Source organism: Cibotium barometz, chromosome 28 (genome assembly GCF_041138505.1).
Source record: "Cibotium barometz isolate CiBa-2024 chromosome 28, ASM4113850v1, whole genome shotgun sequence".
Taxonomy (NCBI): Eukaryota; Viridiplantae; Streptophyta; class Polypodiopsida; order Cyatheales; family Cibotiaceae; genus Cibotium; species Cibotium barometz.
In genome coordinates, this window is record NC_141073.1 from 31,615,193 (window position 1) to 31,631,179 (window position 15,987).

The following is a 15,987-nucleotide window of genomic DNA, read 5'->3' on the forward strand; positions in this document are numbered from 1 at the left end:
AAAAACTATGAGCAATATTAAAAATATGAGATATTTTGGGTATCCAAAAATGAGTAAATCCTCACATAAGATGAAGAGTTGAAAATGTACAAGGTTTATTAGTAAAAAACTATGAGCAATATTAAAAATATGAGATATTTTGGGTATAATGATTCCATTTTGACACATATGTAAGGAAGGGGAGTTCTTTAAAGGAGGTGCATATTTCACATAAGATGAAGAGTTGAAAATGTACAAGGTTTATTAGTAAAAAACTATGAGCAATATTAAAAATATGAGATATTTTGGGTATAATGATTCCATTTTGACACATATGTAAGGAAGGGGAGTTCTTTAAAGGAGGTGCATATTTCACACGCTTGAATGAGTTTTAAACTCATAAAAATTGAGATATTTCATCTCTCCTCTCTCCTCATTCAAGTCTAGTTCCAAAAAGTTAGCTTAACTGACCTAAAAATGGTCAAATATTGACCAAACTGATTTAGAAAATTCTAGAATCAGTTTGTTTGGTTAGGAGCTCAATTTTTCCTATAAATAGAAGCCTCCCCCTTGTTGAAAAATATATAGTGTTTATGCATCATTACTCTACTCCACCTAAGCTAAGAACTATGAATTCATTAATAATTCACTAGTTTTTGGAGCTTCCCTCTTTCTTCAATCCCCATTGGTGGCTCCATCAACATACTTAACCAATTGATTGGTTGGGGGCCTCTACCGTGAACAAAGAATCAAGGAATTTGTAAGGTAAATAGTGAATATTGATCTTTTCTATAATTTCACAATGTTTCTCTCTTCTCAACCCCTCTCAAGCTTGAGAAGCTTAATTGGTATGGTTTTTAAATGCTATTGAAGTTAATTGAGGAATAGTAGTGAAGAGTTACATAATTTGATGAATGCTATTGAAGTTAATTGATTAATGATAGTAAAGAATTATATAAATTTCCATTTATGTGTAAATTCTAATGGTTTTTATGTAATTTCTCTCTCTCACTCAAGAAATGGTCATCCTCATGACCCATTCTAAATCCAAATGAAGCTTTTCATAAAGCTTTTCTTTAATCCAAGATTAATCTATGCTTGAGACCAAATTAATGGTTTTTTTTCTATGCTTTTAGTTTATGTATTTCATGAATATTGATGATTCAATCCATTATGAAATATTGATCCAATTAGGGATCATTCTAATTATTTCTTAATGTTAAGCTTTATCCCTTAGAAAAATTGATCCAATTAGGGATCATTCTAATTATTTCTTAATGTTAAGCTTTATCCCTTAGAAAAATTGAGATTTATCAGTCATATCAGCGGAGCTATGGCAAAATTTTAATAAAAATTACGCATAAAATAATTTCATTCAAAGCATGAAAAGAGGACTTCCTACCATATTCTAGGAATTATCATCCTAGATTAATTGAAGATATTCATTGTAATCATAGAGAAATTGATTTTTATATTATGCATAATTGATTTTCATGCATAGAGGTATGCATAAAAGATTATTATTTTAACATAAAAGTGTTACTTTTATCATAATTAGATTTCATGCATAGAGGTATGCATAAAAGATTATTATTTTAATGTAAAAGTGTTACTTTTATCATATTTAAATTTCATGTATAGAGGTATGCATAAAAGATGATTATTTTATTATCGAAGTGTTACTTTTAGCATAATTGAATTTCATGCATAGATGTATGCATAAAAGATGATTATTTTATTATAAAAGTGTTACTTTTATCATATTTGGATTTCATGCATAGAGGTATGCATAATGTCCCAATCATCCACATTGTGGTTTCGCTCAGCTTATTACATTTCAACCCATTTTCAGGGATCATCATTTTTCAGTCAGAATCCAAATCAATTCATCAGTTCCCAAACAGAATTAAAAATCATATCAACCACATTCGAAATCATCATCTGGATAGCATTAACGCTTATAATTTTAAGTCTTAGATTTACTCGTATATACTGTCAATAAAGAGCTGCAGTTATACTCTCGGTATATACGGGTAGTCATGATACTTGGAACTATAAGATAGATACCATCATGTCTAGGCCTCAAGCAAGTCAGGGTTCCATACAATTGCGGTACTTCCATCTGAAAACCCAATTACTAAATTACGAATTTTTCAGTTTGAATATCAAATTGTATGAATTATATCACACAATTACAACCTTTTTGTTTTTCTTGATAAATTTTTGACATATTTAGCTTCTCAGTTGATCTTTATTAGCCAATTGCTCTGATGATTGTATCCTGTGACGTCAAAATACTCTTCCAAGGCTTCCACCCATTTCTCCACAGCCTCGCCCAGGTTCTCCCCTTCTCCTTTGAAGGGTCCTGGTTGAGTTTTATGAAAAGCCTTGCGAACATCAAGGTCAAGCTCGTCATCTTGAGAGACAGGGTCTGGCGACCACGGTTTCCTCGTCTCCTGATTCTGCCAAAATTTATATATTATTAAATTTTTATTTTGATATTATTCATGAGATCCTAAGACTTAAGAGTTCGGAAAACAATTTCTTATACAAGACAAGATCTTAATGGAGATCTATGACATATGTCCGATAACAGATTTTTTTTTAAAATAATCAACAGAGCAGATCGTCCGCCATAAACAATCATTTATCCAACAGGAATTCTGTCACCGGAAAACGTTTCTTTATTTATATAAAAGTTGCAATATGTACAGAGTAACTCGGCTCTGAGTTCAAAATCTCCTCGGAAGACATATAAGAGGACCGTACTGGGCCATAGTCATGCCCTGTTACATAAGTTCTCTAACTGCGAAGGGGGCTATTATTTTCTCCTTAGGGATAAATCGACTAAGGAGTCTATAAATTCGACATGAAAGTCTGAAATTTCGAGGCGTCGAATGATATAGAATGACACCACGCACCATTTTCAGCTTTAACAGGATCATAGTCAATGAGAGATTCTGCCACAGCATTGTACGACGGTCACAAGGGGCGTGGACATATTGCCCTGCAAACCACTTATGTTGTATTCTCTCCGCTGGGGTAGGAAAATATAAATCCGCGAAATGGCGTGCGAGTCTTGCTCGGCTTGTTTGAGTTGAAGCGGAAGAGATGAGATGCTCGAAGGCAAATGCAATCATATCTTGAGACTGGGTGAGGTCGGGAATACCAGATAAATGGAAAACTTCCATCTATAAAAATAATTTCTTTGATTAAAATTTCTTCATTAAAGAAGCTTACGGAATGAAAATACATTATGAAAATGCTGTTTCTGAATTCTTATTACCAATTTCAGATAAGAATTTAATTATCTTTATTAGCTTTCAATTTCGCTCTCATACCAACTGTGAGATCCCGGTCTCCACCGCGCAACGGATTCGGGGTACTAGCAGCGGAAGTAGCACATCGTGTGCGGGTAGGGGTCTCACACTCGGGGCCTCGCCCACCACGGATATCCGGACAAGAGACTAATCCGTCGGTTTGTCCAAAATCGAAACCGGAAAAACTTCCTTTACCCGGAAAGCACGGGCGATTCCACCAGGATAACTCTTTACTCTAACGTAGTCAAGATCATTACTGATCAAACTGATCTGACTGCACTTTTAACGGTACTTGGTCAAATCAAGGAAGAAACTTACACTTGGATCATTGGGATCAACGCTTTTTTCCCCATCAAGAGGCACAGCCGTTGAATCCTATCCATAGAACAATTTCTATCCGGGATTTACTTCATCTATCGTAAATAATAGAAATTAAATCTCGATTTACGGATCCATCAGTCTAGCCTAACCCCATCCAGTCCCATGGGTTAGCCAACCGCCCAACCACTGTAGTGATGGGATCCAATTAAGAATTTGGTTAGGTTTTGTCCCGCGTACCAAGGAAAAGAGTTCCAAGGCCCCCTAGCCGGAAGTTCATGCAAACATAAAACTAGTCACACCACTTACACACCCAATATGAAATTGCCTTTTTCTTAGCATCAACTAGCTTTAAAACAATCCTTTAATAAAACCATTATGTCACTGATGATAATCCTCAAAGTCTCTGGTTGAATCCTTATTTCCAGTCATTCTTTCATCGGTGTACTTATGGCATCATTGGCCCAGAACGCTCACCACCTGTTCTCTCAGGGGCCTTTTCCATAGTTCCTAGCTCATAGTAACCGGTAATATATTCATATAATAGAATGGAATCTCCGTGGAAGATCAGTAAGATCAACCCACAGATCCATATAAAAGAGCCATGGACTCATCCGTTGTTGAGGACCAGCAAGGTCAATCAACCAGATCCATGCCCGGTTTTAAAAAACAACTCTTACTCCTTGTTCCCCACGATGCACGTGTGGGTATCTTCGGCGTTCCATATTATCCACTCTCGGACCACATTACTTATTCCACATTCCATTCAATGTGTACTCGTTCTCATCCATTAACTCATATAGACTACACATTATCTCACATACACCTTCATATTCATTATTCTACATACATATCCATGTTCGTACGTCCACATCATACATCCAATTTCACATTCATACATACGCATCTACATGCATACATTCACATCCACATTCTTACATCCATACCTTCATTTCCACATCCACACATCCACATTCATATTCATACATCCACATTCACATGCATACATCCATTTTCACATCCTCATTCATACATCCACATTCACATACATACATCCACATCCGTATCTACATCCATACATCCACATCCACCTCTTCATTCACATTCACATCCATACATCCACATCTACATACATACATCCATTTTCACATCCTCATTCATACATACACATCCACATACACACATACACATCCGTATCTACATCCATACATCCATATCCATATCCACATTCACATTTATACATATACATCTACATGTATACATCCACATCACATTCATACAACCATATTACATCCATTCTCGTCCTAACACATCCCATATACATCTTAACACATCCTAACTCTTCTTAACACATTCTTTCACATCTCATACACATCTTATCACATCTTTTCACATCTCATACACCTCTTATCACATCCTATCACTTCTCATATGCATCTTATCAAATCTTATCACATCTCATACACCTCTTATCACATCTTATCACATTTCATATCTTTTTTAAGAGAATTCTTATGTTTGATATAAGATTTCTCTACACATTTATTTATGCATAAATTCCATTTAAGGAGACTAACACTTTCGAAATAAAAATCAATCCTTTATGCATCTTCTTATGCATAAATTCAATTTGGTAGGAATTATACTTTTAGAATAAAAGAATTTCTCTTATGCATCTAAGTTATGCATAAAATCCATTTATGATGAAAATCACACTTTTAGTATAAAAGAATATCTTTTATGCATACCTCTATGCATGAAATCCAAATATGATAAAAGTAACACTTTTATAATAAAATAATCAACTTTTATGCATACCTCTATGCATGAAATCCAAATATGATAAAAGTAACACTTTTATAATAAAATAATCAACTTTTATGCATACCTCTATGCATGAAATCCAAATATGATAAAAGTAACACTTTTATAATAAAATAATCAACTTTTATGCATACCTCTATGCATGAAATCCAAATATGATAAAAGTAACACTTTTATAATAAAATAATCCCACCTATTTTAAGGATTCAGAACGATGAGTTCAGAAGTGAGGACCGATGTTTTGGGTGGATACCAAGGTTTTGGTCATCAGTTAAAAAGACTGCCCGACTCCTACCATGGAAAGGGCACAGGGAAGTGTAGAACCCAAATTCGGATACCAATTCCTTCATACCAATCTAATCAGGGTCCGTCTCGGACAAGATTGCTTAACTCCATTAACTAGGTCCGACCCATTGATTAGGGTCGAGATGACCAGTCAAATGCTTGGCGACTTAGAGCAACAGATGCAGGCAATTCATAAAGATATAAACGCTGCCCAGGATTGACAGAGACAATATACGGATAAGAAGAGGACAGTCAGAGAAATCAAAGAAGCAGTTATGGTCTTCAATTGAATACGGACCAAAAGAATTTCTTTATCTCTAGGGGAGTATAAGTAGTTATCCCCCAGATATTGTGGACCAAAGGAAGTAAGTGACTTAACCTACGAACTTCTTTTATCTCCTCATCTCAAAGTTTTTAACGCCTTCTATAGAAATATGTGCCAAACCCAAATCATGGAAAGACGATAAAACTTCAGTGGCAAGATACCGTTGGCTTCTAGGTTACGCTTACTCCTTCCTTTATATAAGTCGTAACTTTTACTTATCATTCACAGTAATCTTACTTCCATCGATCTCCTTCTTCTTAATCTCCTCCTTCTTAATCTCCTTCATGGCTTGGCAACAGGAATTAGTTTTATCCATGATGATTTCTCACCTTCAAGACGCAAGCGAGTCTGTGAAGAAGGATTTTATAGAACTGTATGAGCGCTCACTTTTTCCTCACCTAGGAACTTCTGTAGCTCAAACCAAATGGCGGACCTATCAAGACATAACTAGGGTAACACCGTGGGGTCAGCAGCGCTTTTGTAACAATGTCCGCTTGGCCATGGTTATTGAAGCCTTGGGTTTGGGTCCCCGATACTACTGCGTCATGAGATCAAGACATATTGGGTTTTCTGAGCGGGTCTTCTTACTGGCGTGTTTTCTTCCTCATCAGAAGATATGCCTTTACCCCGTTTTTGGCTTGCCTCTCAGAGGTTCTTTTGTTAGATCACCTCATACCACTGAGATAGGTGCGGCAATAACCAACAGAATCATTCCCATAGATGAGTTACCTTATACGTGCGCAGCTTGTGAGTGCTGCTTTTGTGATCATATGATGGACGGGCTTATGGAAGTGTAAAGAGTTCTTCTATCTTTATTGTATATGTTCTAAGAATGAATAAAGTTTAAATCTTGTTCTTGTCTTGACCCTTACTCTCTTTGAGACTTTTTTAATTGGTCATTAATCTTAATTAAAAATTTTCTCTCAGTCTCATACTTGTGCATCTTGCGAAATTACCCCCAGTTTGCGAGATGAGGGCATCTCGCGTTTTTCAAGTCGGAGAGAATGTAAGATTCCTCCCCAGCCTCTCAAAATGTCCAGCATCTTCCCCTGTAATCAATCCCTCTTCAGAAATATAAAAGACTTGTTTCTAACTGTTTTAACCTAGAGAGAGAATATTCAGATTTTTAATATTTTTGGATAGAAAATTATCTCATCTTATTAAAATAAGTTCCCCTGAAACAGAAATTCAAAAAGAACTTTCCAATGTACAATTGGAATTAATTGGAAAGGGGTATAAAGGACCTTAGCCTAAGGGTCTAGATTTTTAGAAATTTTTGAATTATGGTCCAATTAAGGTTCCTATGGGCCAATAGCATATCAATCCATGTGTAGGGAGGAGATAAATCCAATTTGTAAAAGAAGATACCCAAAAATGAGTAAATGCTCACATAAGATGAAGAGTTGAAAATGTACAAGGCTTATTAGTAAAAAACTATGAGCAATATTAAAAATATGAGATATTTTGGGTATCCAAAAATGAGTAAATGCTCACATAAGATGAAGAGTTGAAAATGTACAAGGTTTATTAGTAAAAAACTATGAGCAATATTAAAAATATGAGATATTTTGGGTATAATGATTCCATTTTGACACATATGTAAGGAAGGGGAGTTCTTTAAAGGAGGTGCATATTTCACATAAGATGAAGAGTTGAAAATGTACAAGGTTTATTAGTAAAAAACTATGAGCAATATTAAAATAATGAGATATTTTGGGTATAATGATTTCATTTTGACACATATGTAAGGAAGGGGAGTTCTTTAAAGGAGGTGCATATTTCACATGCTTGAATGAGTTTTAAACTCATAAAAATTGAGATATTTCATCTCTCCTCTCTCCTCATTCAAGTCTAGTTCCAAAAAGTTAGCTTAACTGACCTAAAAATGGTCAAATATTGACCAAACTGATTTAGAAAATTCTAGAATCAGTTTGTTTGGTTAGGAGCTCAATTTTTCCTATAAATAGATGCCTCCCCCTTGTTGAAAAATATATAGTGTTTATGCATCGTTACTCTACTCCACCTAAGCCAAGAACTATGAATTCATTAATAATTCACTAGTTTTTGGAGCTTCCCTCTTTCTTCAATTCCCATTGGTGGCTCCATCAACATACTTAACCAATTGATTGGTTGGGGGCCTCTACCGTGAACAAAGAATCAAGCAATTTGTAAGGTAAATAGTGAATATTGATCTTTTCTATAATTTCACAATGTTTCTCTCTTCTCAACCCCTCTCAAGCTTGAGAAGCTTAATTGGTATGGTTTTTAAATGCTATTGAAGTTAATTAAGGAATAGTAGTGAAGAGTTACATAATTTGATGAATGCTATTGAAGTTAATTGATTAATGATAGTAAAGAATTATATAAATTTTCATTTATGTTTAAATTCTAATGGTTTTTATGTAATTTCTCTCTCTCACTCAAGAAATGGTTATACTCATGACCCATTCTCAATCCAAATGAAGCTTTTCATAAAGCTTTTCCTTAATCCAAGATTAATCTATGCTTGAGACCAAATTAATGGTTTTTTTTCTATGCTTTTAGTTTATGTATTTCATGAATATTGATGATTCAATCCATTATGAAATATTGATCCAATTAGGGATCATTCTAATTATTTCTTAATGTTAAGCTTTATCCCTTAGAAAAATTGAGATTTATCAGTCATAGCAGCGGAGCTATGGCAAAATTTTAATAAAAATTACGCATAAAATAATTTCATTCAAAGCATGAAAAGAGAACTTCCTACCATATTCTAGGAATTATCATCCTAGATTAATTGAAGATATTCATTGTAATCATAGAGAAATTAATTTTTATATTATGCATAATTGATTTTCATGCATAGAGGTATGCATAAAAGATTATTATTTTAACATAAAAGTGTTACTTTTATCATAATTAGATTTCATGCATAGAGGTATGCATAAAAGATTAATATTTTAATGTAAAAGTGTTACTTTTATCATATTTAAATTTCATGTATAGAGGTATGCATAAAAGATGATTATTTTATTATAAAAGTGTTACTTTTAGCATAATTGGATTTCATGCATAGATGTATGCATAAAAGATGATTATTTTATTATAAAAGTGTTACTTTTATCATATTTGGATTTCATGCATAGAGGTATGCATAAAAGTTGATTATTTTATTATAAAAGTGTTACTTTTATCATATTTGGATTTCATGCATAGAGGTATGCATAAAAGTTGATTATTTTATTATAAAAGTGTTACTTTTATCATATTTGGATTTCATGCATAGAGGTATGCATAAAAGATATTCTTTTATACTAAAAGTGTGATTTTCATCATAAATGGATTTTATGCATAACTTAGATGCATAAGAGAAATTCTTTTATTCTAAAAGTGTAATTCCTACCAAATTGAATTTATGCATAAGAAGATGCATAAAAGATTGATTTTTATTTCGAAAGTGTTAGTCTCCTTAAATGGAATTTATGCATAAATAAATGTGTAGAGAAATCTTATATCAAATATAAGAATTCTCTTAAAAAAGATATGAAATGTGATAAGATGTGATAAGAGGTGTATGAGATGTGATAAGATTTGATAAGATGCGTATGGGAAGTGATAGGATGTGATAAGAGGTGTATGAGATGTGAAAAGATGTGAAAAGATGTGTATGAGATGTGAAAGAATGTGTTAAGATGAGTTAGAATGTGTTAAGATGTATATGGGATGTGTTAGGATGAGAATGGATGTAATATGGTTGCATGAATGTGATGTGGATGTATACATGTAGATGTATATGTATGAATGTGATGTGGATGTATACATGTAGATGTATATGTATGAATGTGAATGTGGATGTGCATGTGGATGTATGGATGTAGATGCGGATGCGTATGTATGTATGTGGATGTCTATGTATGAATGAGGATGTGAAAATGGATGTATGTATGTAGATGTGGATGTATGGATGTGAATGTGAATGAAGAGGTGGATGTGGATGTATGGATGTAGATACGGATGTGGATGTATGTATGTGAATGTGGATGTATGAATGAGGATATGAAAATGGATGTATGCATGTGAATGTGGATGTATGAATATGAATGTGGATGTGTGGATGTGGAAATGGAGGTATGGATGTATGAATGTGGATGTGGATGTATGCATGTAGATGCGTATGTATGAATGTGAAATTGGATGTATGATGTGGACGTACAAACATGGATATGTATGTAGAATAATGAATATGAAGGTGTATGTGAGATAATGTGTAGTCTATATGAGTGAATGGATGAGAACGAGTACACATTGAATGGAATGTGGAATAAGTAATGTGGTCCGAGAGTGGATAATATGGAAAGACAAGAGTTCGTTATAGAAACTGTATTTTGTGACTGTTTGTAAATGACTGTTTTATGTCAAGAATGCTGGAGAAGCATTTTGACCGTCTTGAGGATTAAGGTCATGAAGACCGAACTGATAAAGTTGCAAGCTGACGGAGAGTCAATGGAGGACATCTCGCATAGCAAGGTCGATCGAGGTCTTGACCAGCCTCGGTTTGATTTAAATGGTGAGCTTCCAGTACGGTAGATGAGGGACCAAGGAAGCGGCCTATGAGTGAAGCGCTAGGTCACCTGCGAAGGATCCTAGAGGGTGCTGACCATACGGTGCTCGGGCTCTGGGTCGCCGAAGATACCCACACGTGTGTCGTGAAAGATATTGGAACAAGGAGTAAGAGTTGTTTTTTAAAATCGGGCATGGATCTGGTTGATTGACCTTGCTGGTCCTCAACGGATGAGTCCATGGCTCTTTTATATGGATATGTGGGTTGATCTTGCTGATCTTCCACGGAGATTCCATTCTATTATATGAATATATTACCGGTTACTATGAGCTAGGAACTATGGAAAAGGCCCCTGAGAGAACAGGTGGTGAGCGTTCTGGGCCAATGATGCCATAAGTACACCGATGAAAGAATGACTGGAAATAAGGATTCAACTAGAGACTTTGAGGATTGTCATCAGTGACATAATGGTTTTATTAAAGGATTGTTTTAAAGCTAGTTGATGCTAAGAAAAAGGCAATTTCATATTGGGTGTGTAAGTGGTGTGACTAGTTTTATGTTTGCATGAACTTCCGGCTAGGGGGCCTTGGAACTCTTTTCCTTGGTACCCGGGACAAAACCTAACCAAATTCTTAATTGGATCCCATCACTACAGTGGTTGCTAACCCATGGGACTGGATGGGGTTAGGCTGGACTGATGGATCCGTAAATCGAAATTTAATTTCTATTATTACGATAGATGAAGTAAATCCCGGATAGAAATTGTTCTATGGATAGGAATCAACGGCTGTGCCTCTTGATGGGGAAAAATAAAAAATACAAAGTGAGATATGTGATAACACCTAGGTTTGGGGGAAAATTAGAAATTTTTAGGCAAATTCTCATTTTTTCATTTTGGCTATGTTTTCTTATTTTTTGGACATTTCGCTCATATTTGGGCTATTTTGATGTATTTTTTGCCAGTTTCACTAATAAAGTGTTATGAAGCTAAAATGATGCTTCCAAGCCTTGGTAGGATGTAGAATGTGTGAGGAATGAGGAGGAGTGCATAGAAATACCATTTATAAGCTATTTTTAGTGCTCATGACTAAATTTGGGCTGGCCAAACATTGGAGATGTGAAAAGGCATAAGTTTATGTGAATGTACTTGTTGACATTTCATGTGAATGTGGGTAGTTATGTCAAGAAGAGGTAGTCGTGGGAAAGAAGGAGGATCGAAGGGCTGGTTCTTACGTGTTGAGCAAAAAATGGAATGATTTCTTGAGCCCACATGCCTTCCCTATTTCCCATATTTCAATTGCCATTTTCTCTCACTTTAGTGCTTAGGGATGAATTAGGGAGTGATTAAGGAGAAGAGGTTGCACCAAAATCAAATGATTCATGAAGGTATTTTTCTGGTTTATGCTTTTAAGTGATTATAATTAGTGAATGTTAAGAGTTTTAACGCGTTGTGTGGTGGCTGGGTGATGGTCTCTATAACACCATCAACAGACACATAAGAAGAGAATGAATAAGGATCAGAACTTGGGGACACTAGGATCCCAACTCAAAAAGCACCAATCAACTCAGACTCTAACATTTGACCCTCGACTGACACAAATGGGCACCTCTACACTTTCAGTCCAACTAAGTTGTCACCTCCAACTGCCCTCCACAATTAAAACAAACCTCCAAGACTTCAGATCTTTAGCCTAAAAGCCTCAGCCGATCCCAGTTAAGTAACTGACGTAAATCTCTCTCAGCTACTCTAGACAGATCATATATTGACTCTCACCTGAAATAGACTTTAGTTGATGGCACCAGGCAAAAAAATGTCACCACCAACATCAGCACGGTACAAAAACCTGTCTAAGCTCTTCAGAGAACTCATCTGCACTCCTTTCCTAACTTGAATGTTTGTTGTGACTGGAAAACATCTCCGAAATCCTCTTTCTATCTTCAATCCAAAATAAGTTCTCCTAGATTCTCTTCAATCATCCCTCATCAGCCAACCTTATAGCCACAATCCTAATGGCTTACCAAACACTTGGCCGACCCCCTTCTGACCTCCTGTTGATAGAAAAAACTGACAGAAAACTGCTTCAGATGACTGTCACATAAATGAACCAATTGTGACCGTAGTTTAGAACATATGTATGCAGCAGATTCCAAACAGAAACATGTCTGCTTGTCCTTTAGAGTGTCCTTCAATGATAGCCAATTATAAATACTTGATCTTGAACTTCTTAGACCCTGTCGATTCCCTTCTGCCGATGCCCTGCCGACATTAATCTGCCCTAGTTGCCTGTAAACTAGTTCGGATGCCTAATGCAAAATCCGACCTCAATATTTGTCCTCCTTGCTCTCTTATCATCCTCTTAATCTAGCTAGCATCAATCTCTCAACTCCAAAACCACGTTAAACATCCTCTTATGCTCTATGGATGTCTTGCTGACACACTTAGTGCTAACTGTTACCAATTATGCTTTCGCGGAGGCAAAGCCTACCGACTCAGAAGCCCTATTTCGATCAAAAACTTTCTCTTTTATGCCCGCCAAATCCTCCTAGCCCTTAGGCTGGCCTAGTTTCATGAAGATATGACTCCAAAGACACTCTGTTGTGTCCACAACTGACTTACAATTGACTGATATGACGTGCTGATGTGACTGACTCCTTACTCGATTGGATTAGGCTTTCTTAGCACTGAGTCCTCTAACACCTCTAAATCCTTTAAACACTCAAATTACTCAAAGATATAACCTTTATAGATACCTAGTTGATCACAATCCTTTAAACACTCAAATCACTCAAAGATATAACCTTTATAGATACCTAGTTGATCACAATCAAGTCACAGCTGCTCCAGAATGACCAGTTTCCCATAGCCCCGTCTGACTTTTATCAGGCTCTAGACTGTCAGACTCAACCCAAAATCATTAGGGAAAAACGGAGCTCATTTTGGGGCCCTGTAAGAAATTCACTATTTTTCGATTTATTTCTCTCCTAAAAGATCTCAAAAATAATAAAATATGGAAACGTGGCTCAGAACTGTCAGTAAGGACCACTGAACTGTCAATTCAAAAAAGAATAAGATAATCTTTTGTCTAACTAACACGATTTTGCATTAAATATCTCCTTAATTTTTTTTGTTTCTCGAAGATTTCGCATCTCTTTTGACGACGTGTGCAGGCCTCTCATAAAGAATCCATCACTGAACTTAATGATTGTATGGATACCGCCACACTTCCACAATTCATGTTACAAAAAGACTATGAGATTGACAAGCCAACTTTGCAACCTCAGAAGCACAAAAATGGCCGATACTAGTGAAGTACAATCTCAGAAGAAGCGATTATATCATCTTCACATCGACTTAGAAGAACAATATGCTCCAGCACAAAAAAGACAAAGGGATACGGTGCTAAATGCTCAACAACGGGAAAATATGAGAAGAGAAGGGCTCCAACATATTGACTTATGGTGTGATGGAAGTATATATCCAAAATGTCTAGTACAAAACTCTACACCTCCATTTGTCAATCCAACCACACTATTGAGGTTTGCGGGCGATGGACAAAATGGACTTCTTGGTTATATTTCAGCACAGTCTGCATTTGCAGAAACATATAAAACAATGTACCTACAAGAAAAGGGAGCCAGGATTCAAGAGATAGCTATTCGTGCAAAATTGGAGCAGCAGAAATTGAGGAGCATTCAAAGAGTAAAAAAGAGTTAACAAGATCAAGAAGGAAGAGAACCATGCTTGGAGACAGACAACGAAGTAGGAAGATTAAAAACATTGCAAATTTGAAGGCTGGGACTGGTGGATGCAAGCGAAGAATTCAGGAAGCAAGGTTAGTTTGCAATTTTTTATTTTTTAAACTAAAAAATACTCTCAAATGACTATGTATTTTGTCCATGCAAAATAGGATTGGAAGTGTTGAATAATATAGGCATATTGTGTTGTTACTATATTGTTACTATAGGAAATTATTGGAGCCTGCAAAAGAAAATATGGATCCCAACCTTCTTCCAGTTAAACAAATGAAAGGATTGCTTTCTTGTGGTGTAGCAAAAGGTTTGATTGAAGAAAAAAAATACAAAACAATCAAACGCAATGTTGTAGAGGACTTTATATCCAATAATCAAGTTGATGGTACTACAATCCAAGAGGCTCTTGATGTTAGTGGAGTTAGCAGGAAGGGATATAGTTCGATTTTCCATGCGATATCCTCAACTTTGAGAGATCAAAGGATTAAACGAGTTTTACTGCCAAATCCAGCAACAGTGTGGAAGATAAGAGGTCATTTGAATGAAAGTATAGATGAGTTTATTGGACCATATATCCATATTGAAGATATATTTCATGGTGCTAAAGGAACCACTGTGTATGACCCTTCGAACAATATATTTGTAGATCTACAACAACTTCAAAGAAGAATGGTCGAGTTTTATGGAATAACATTTGAAGAGTGCAAAGGCATTTTGAAATTTGTTATCAAACTGGATGAGTGTGAGGTTGTAAAGGAAAAGAAAATGGAAAGGATTACTATCACATTGATGAATGGAGCACTTGATACATCATTGAATGAAGTGAGTTCGAAGTATTTTAGTGTGCAGTCGGAGAAACACATATGGTGGTTGGGCTCATTCTAGGTATGATCATTTTTTATTTCGTACTTGATTTTAGTCAATGTTTTCAAATCTTTTATAGTAAGACTTTTGTTTTGTATAATCACAGGTAAAGACAGAAGACCATGAAACACTAGATTGGGTGTTTCACCACACGGAAATACCAAGAATAATTAAAAGACAGGTGCAAGGAGAGAATCTCCATGTTGCAGGAAAAGGTGATTTTCAAGTAGAGTGGCACATGGCGGGGGATCTTAAAACACTTAAGTGCATGTATAACGTTAGTAAAGGAGGTAACTCAAAGTCTCCTTGTCTTTACTGCAAAGAATCAGCGCAAGTAATGGATTCTAAATGGTGGAAGAGAGCACCTAATAGAGATAAAGTTGACCCTGACTTCAAGGCCATTCTTGACATTCCACTATGTAATGTTCACATATGCACATTGCATGCTCTATGTCGAATTATTGAGAAATTGGTATTTTTGTATATTGGATTTGCTTGGAAACTCCGTCCCGAAAGAAATAGAAAGGATGCTCTTCATGCATTGGAAAAAGTGTTATCCGATATAGGTCTGCATGGAGGTGATGTTCATATCACAAAGGATTTTAAAAAGTCTAGCAATGGCAAGGAGGTACCAATCAAGCCCTCTATTGGTGGTGTTAAGGTAAGAAGATTCTTGTCTCGACCCAAACACAATAGTAAGCAAGTAAGGCAAGGTAAAACAGTTTCAAGGATTAGTTATGGATTGTGGAAGCAAGTCCATAATGCCGTGAAAGATCATG